This window comes from Camellia sinensis, unplaced genomic scaffold, assembly GCF_055761805.1.
Source record: "Camellia sinensis isolate YWXY unplaced genomic scaffold, ASM5576180v1 Unanchor4, whole genome shotgun sequence".
Classification (NCBI taxonomy): Eukaryota; Viridiplantae; Streptophyta; class Magnoliopsida; order Ericales; family Theaceae; genus Camellia; species Camellia sinensis.
The window spans coordinates 11143142-11149283 of NW_028129277.1; the positions used below are offsets into that span (position 1 = coordinate 11143142).

Genomic DNA, 6142 nt, shown 5'->3' on the forward strand with positions numbered 1-6142 from the left:
GGGTGAACCCCAAAGTATCTCCTATGTTCCATGCGGTCCTCATGTTGTTGTGTCGGTAGCATGGCCTGCGGGCAGTTGTACTCGTGCTCTCAGATTCAGAACCTTGTGCGGGTACACATGGCCTTCAACCTTCATTTCCCTGCCAAGCATTCATTGCTCATTGCGGGCTACAGCTGTACCTGTCTCTGACCGTGTTGACTCCATCGGTCGGGCTTATGCTGTGTCGACATTATAAAGAGGAATGCTACCTAGTTGATCATGCCAGTAGTCATATGCTTGTCTCAAAGATTAAGCTATACATGTGTAAGTATGAACTAATTCAGATTGTGAAACTGCAAATGGCTCATTAAATCAGCTATAGTTTTTTTAGTGGTATTTGCTACTCGAATAACCATAGTAAGTCTAGAGCTAATACGTGCAACAAACCTCGACTTTCGGAAGGGATGCATTTATTAAATAAGAGGTCAACGCAGGCTATGCTCGTTGCTCTAATGATTCATGATAACTCGACGGGTTGCACGACCTTTGTGCCAGTGACACATCAATCAAATATCCGCCCTATCAACTTTCGATGGTAGGATAGTGGCCTACTATGGTGGTGATGGGTGACGGAAAATTAGGGTTTGATTCCGGAGAGGGAACCTGAGAAACGGCTACCACATCCAAGGAAGGCAACAGGCGCGCAAATTACCCAATCCTGACACGGGGAGGTAGTGACAATATATAACAATACCAGGCTCTTTGAGTCTGGTAATTGGAATGAGTACAATCTAAATCCCTTAACGAGGATCCATTGGAGGGCAAGTCTGGTGCCAGTAGCCGCGGTAATTCTAGCTCCAATAGCATATATTTAAGTTATTGCAATTAAAAAGCTCGTAGTTGGATTTTGGGTTGGGTGGACCAGTCCGTCTCAAGTGTGCACCAGTCGTCTCATCCCTTCTACCGGCAATGCATTCCTGGTCTTAATCGGTCGTGTCGTGCCTCCGGCGCTGTTACTTTGAAGAAATTAGAGTGCTCAAAGCAAGCCTACGCTTTAGATACATTAGCATGGGACAACATCATAGGATTTTGATCCTATTACGTTGACCTTCAAGATCGGCGTAATGATTAACAGGGACAGTTAGGGGCATTCATATTTCATAGTCAGAGGTGAAGTTCTTGAATTTATGAAAGACGAACAATTGCAAAAGCATTTGGAAAGGATGTTTTCAATAATCAAGAACGAAAGTTGGGGGCTCGAAGACAATCAGGTACCGTCCTAGTCTCAATCATAAATGATGCCAACCCGGGATCAGCGGATGTTACTTTTAGGACTTCGCTGGCACCTTATGAGAAATCAAAGTTTTTGGGTTCCATGGGGAGTATGGTCGCAAGGCTGAAACTTGAAGGAATTGACAGAAGGGCACCACCAGGAGTGGAGCCTGCGGCTTAATTTGACTCAACATGGGGAAACTTACCAGGTCCAGACATAGTAAGGATTGACAGACTGAGAGCACTTTCTTGATTCTATGGGTGGTGGTGCATGGCCGTTGTTAGTTGGTGGAGCGATTTGTCTTGTTAATTTTGTTAATGAACGAGACCTCAGCCTGATAACTAACTATGTGGAGGTGACCCTCCACTTCTAGCTTCTTAGAGGGACTATGGCCCTTCAGGCCACGAAAGTTTAAGGCAATAATAGGTCTGTGATGCCCTTAGATGCTCTGGGCCGCACACGCGCTACACTGATGTATTCAACGAGTTTATAGCCTTGGCCGACATGCCCGAGTAATCTTTAAAATTTTATCGTGATAGGGATAGATCTTTTGCAATTGTTGGTGTCCAATGAGGAATTCCTAGTAAGCACGAGTCATCAGCTTGCGTTGACTACGTCCCTGCCCTTTGTACACACCGCCCGTTGCTCCTACCGATTGAATGGTCCGGTGAAGTATTCAAATCGTGGCGACGTGGGCGGTTCACTTCCGGTGTCATCATGAGAAGTCTACTGAACCTTATCATTTAGAGGAAGGAGAAGTCGTAACAAGGTTTTCGTAGGTGAACCTGCGGAAGGATCATTGTCGATGCCTACGTAGCAGAATGACCCGGGAACTTGTCATATTACTGCTGGCGAATCAGGATGTGGGTCATCGACTCCTTCCTGTTGCCTCTCATCGGGAGTACGCTCCGAGCCCCTCTGGGGGCAGCGGGTGCCATTCCCTGGCAAACCAACAAACCCCGGCATGAATTGTGCCAAAGAACATGAACAAAGAGAGCACGCTCGGTGCATCTCACGAAAAAAATTAAACGACTCTCGGCAACGGATATCTCGGCTCTCGCATCAAAGATGAATGTTACGAAATGCGATACATGGTGTGAATTGTAGAATCCCATGAACCATCGCGTCTTTGAGCCAAGTTGTGATCGAAGCCATTAGGTTGAGGGCACGTTTTCCTGGGTGTCTCTGTAGCTTGCTTTTTGTGCTCCTTTCGGCTACGATTAGCCTTACAGTTCAGACTCTTGTGGTTCTGAATCTGATTTCACAAGTGCAATGTGAAACAGTGAAAACACAAAACGAGTCTAAATCTAGGAATTCTTTTAGAAAATCGATTTTGAATCAAATGCCAAAAAATAGACTGCTTTGCCAGATTACAAAGTTGCTACCTAAATATTTTTGGAAAATTTAGGAAACCCCTGACTCGTGCCAAAGGCCACTTATTCATCATCACCAAAGTGTCTCGGCTTGGGAACTTAGGTACGAGAGGGGAAGGTCATGAATTGAGCACCCCACTCGCCCAATCAAAGATCGGCCTCTACTAATCATGATGTGATTTTTAGATGCATTATATGCTCTTATTCCAATTTTTAGACTAACATTACTATGTGTTGCACACAAGTATAGACTAATTTGCAAAAGTTGGAACGTTTTGACTTCATGTTTGTTTGAAAGTTGTTTTGAATACGCGTCACTTGAAAAGTGAGTTTGTATGTACATTAATCAATTTGTCCTAATTTTAGCAATTAACATTCATCCACCGACATTCAAACAGGTATATCATCCAAGCAATTAGCCTCATGGAAAACATGCTCGACATGGCAACAATCACACGTAATGCAAGATGCTAAAGCAATAAACGCTCACCTAGTACTCCAAGGCAAGCCAAATAAAAAAACGTTTAGAAAATATGCATGATCCTAAACAATACAATGTGACTAATGCAACACAGACATTTATGCCATTTTTATAGGCTCGGCTATGAGCATGGTATATGATCCAATTCCAAGACATGTGATAAATCAAGTTTTCAAGCAATGAAATTGAAATTGGCAGTGGTTAGTATAATGAGCCAAACCCAAATGCATGTAAGACGAGTCTATGCGAACATGAGAATGCTAATTGAATATGATGCTCTACACTACAATTATAAACGGGTAAATAAAAACTAGAAAGAAATGGGGGTTGGAAGACACACGTTATTACATATTTGCCTTCGTACAAGAGGATGCGAATAAATGTCCGAATGTTCGGAATAAACTAACTATTACAAATCCGAATAAATGAAGTTTAAAACTAGCTAAATTATTACAACAAGGATATTAGAATGGGCAATAAACTAGCAGTCTAAGTTAACTATTTTATAATTACAAATAAACAATACCAACAGCTACAACAATAATAATTACAACAATACTAATTCATTACAACAAAGCTAATAAGAAATTGAATCTAAGCAACCATGAGGCACAATGATCACATGCACAGTGCCCAGAAGCTGCTCTGTCTGCCCAGACTACTCTGTCTCACCTTCAGCCATTGCCCTTGGTTTCTGCAAAAAGCTCATTGCTTACCAAACATTAGGATCCAGCCGGCTCCAAATGAGATCCGGCTAGGCCAAAATAGTGCCGGCTAGCACCAAATTTTATGCCAAAATGTGTTTTGTCCTATGAGGTGAGAACAGTGCAAACACAGCCTTTCTAGGCCCTGTTTGTCCCTTCTGCCCCTCTCTATCATGGGAAACTTAAGAGAAGAACAAATTCGCATTCGAAACCATCAATTAGCACAAGTTGATGGCTTGATGATCCCGAGCACGTTTCGATAAAATTAATAAATGGGATGAAAAACCACCCTTCCCCCCTATTATGAAGGCTTAAAAAGGGAAGTAGACACGTTCTAAGTCTTATCAACGTATCATGAATTGACACGTGACAATTCTCAGAACGATGGACTTGGCATAGCGTCCGGCCGAATCCAACCAAGTCTAAGCATTTTTTTATGTCAATTTAGTTCATTTTAAATTGATTTTATTAGTCTTTACCATTCTTTAATCATTTTTCCCAAAATAATGTTTAAGTCCACTAAATGAGAAGAAACGTCGAACAAGAAGTGATTCTTGGCATAAAAGAGAGCCTATGCCTTGACGATGAACCTCCATAGAGATTAAGCCATTGAGAATAGGTCTCTATCTCATGCCTTGAATAACCGTCGATCGGTTGAAGTAACTCTCAAAACCAAATGATAATAAAAGAAAAGAGAGAGGTGGCAGAAATGACTTATGCAAAATTGATTATTTAGGATGAGATTCTTGACAAAAGAAAAACTATCAAAGCATAGGTGACACTACACAACTAGCTAGATATGAAGCCTTACAACACAACAAGCTAGTTATTCAAAGCATACCTTAATTAAATAAATTACAACAGCCCTAAAATAGCCCTTGATATGCTAAAAACAGTAGCTAAAAATCATGTTAAAGAGCATAAAAAAGGTTGGAAAGAATAAGTCAAAGCAAGGCTAGTGAACAAAAGCAAGGAGAGGTGGCTAACCACTCCATTTTTGAGACCTCAAACCATGTTTTTAACCTTTATTAAACTCTGAAAATCAGTTTAAAAGGCGAACAAAAGAAGATAGAGCAAGGGTGTGAGCTATGAAGTTGAGCAAGAAAGGGTGTTAACCCTTTCTACCATTGGTAGCCACTCAAACCCAAGTTCCAACACTTGAAATAGGATCAAAACAATACAAAAACATAAGAAATATACAAAGAAATACATAAATGTAGGCAATCCAAAGGTGGTGAGCTTATACCTCTTGAAGAAGGTAAGCTCTTGTTTGTGAACCAAACTTGGTCCAAGCACACTCTCAAGCTTGAATTGTGACTTACAAAGCTCAAACAAGGTTCTAAGTTCTTGCTTTAAGGTTGGCTATAGTGTAAGGATGTAGTATAAGGATAATAACTCAAAGGTAGCTTGCACAAGAAAAATGAGCTCTCAAGGGTTACTTAGCTTCTTTGAAAAATTTCCCACCTCTAACACTAAGATATATGTTCGTATTTATAGAATTTGAGCAAAATAGGTCATAAATATCTTTAAAAATGGATAGCTGGTCCATCCCGCCCAGAACAGTATTTCTCGCCATCAAAAGCCGGCTGGCGCCCGCCCAATGTGTTCCGATAGGGGGCCAATGTGTTCCGAAAGGCTCCCAATGTGTTTCCCTGTTCCACTGTTTTAAACTCAGTGTAGGGTGACACAATGTTCAAAAATGAATTTCTGGGGTAAGAACAATATGAATATGGAAGGTTTAGGTTTGGTTTTGCAGCGCGAGCTTACGTTCCTTTGTTGAGAACTCAAATCACAATCAACACAACTTCATCATCAAGTGTATAGGACAAAGCATCCAAGTCTTGCGAGCGGTCAAAATGGGATGTCTACAATTGCTCGTCTTTGAAATAACTTGAAGTCATGAAATGCGTGAGCGAATGTCAAAGCCCAGAGACGACCCATTTGATAAGGCCGTAAGACTTGGGCAAGAAAACAAATCAAAATAGAATTGTCAAAGGTTGCACCCAAAGGTTGCATACGTATCCCTTTGCAAGAAATCAAACTAGGGTAGTTCAAGGGAAAGGTATACAAGAAACATAACTTATGATCATGCAATGAAACAAGATTGTAAATAACAAGCGACGCAAAAAATGCTATAAACAAAAGCAGGTATGCAACATCTGAACGAAAGGAGAACAACTCAAACCGCGTCTCAAACGAAACGAGGTGAATAAGCAAAAACAGGGAAAAAGAGAGTGTAAACTAAACCACGTCCCGTGTAGAACAGGCGCCATCCTACCTATGTCCCACTCAAGGAAGGCAGTGGGCGATCTAAGCACCGAGCGCACCCGAG

At 41.4% G+C, this 6142-nt stretch overlaps 2 pseudogenes; both read left to right on the plus strand.

Annotated features, from left to right (window-relative positions):
- The first annotated feature begins 245 nt into the window (after window positions 1-245).
- LOC145817310 (18S ribosomal RNA) lies at window positions 246-2054 on the plus strand (annotated as a pseudogene).
- A 228-nt stretch (window positions 2055-2282) lies between these two features.
- LOC145817107 (5.8S ribosomal RNA) lies at window positions 2283-2437 on the plus strand (annotated as a pseudogene).
- Window positions 2438-6142: the final 3705 nt, after the last annotated feature.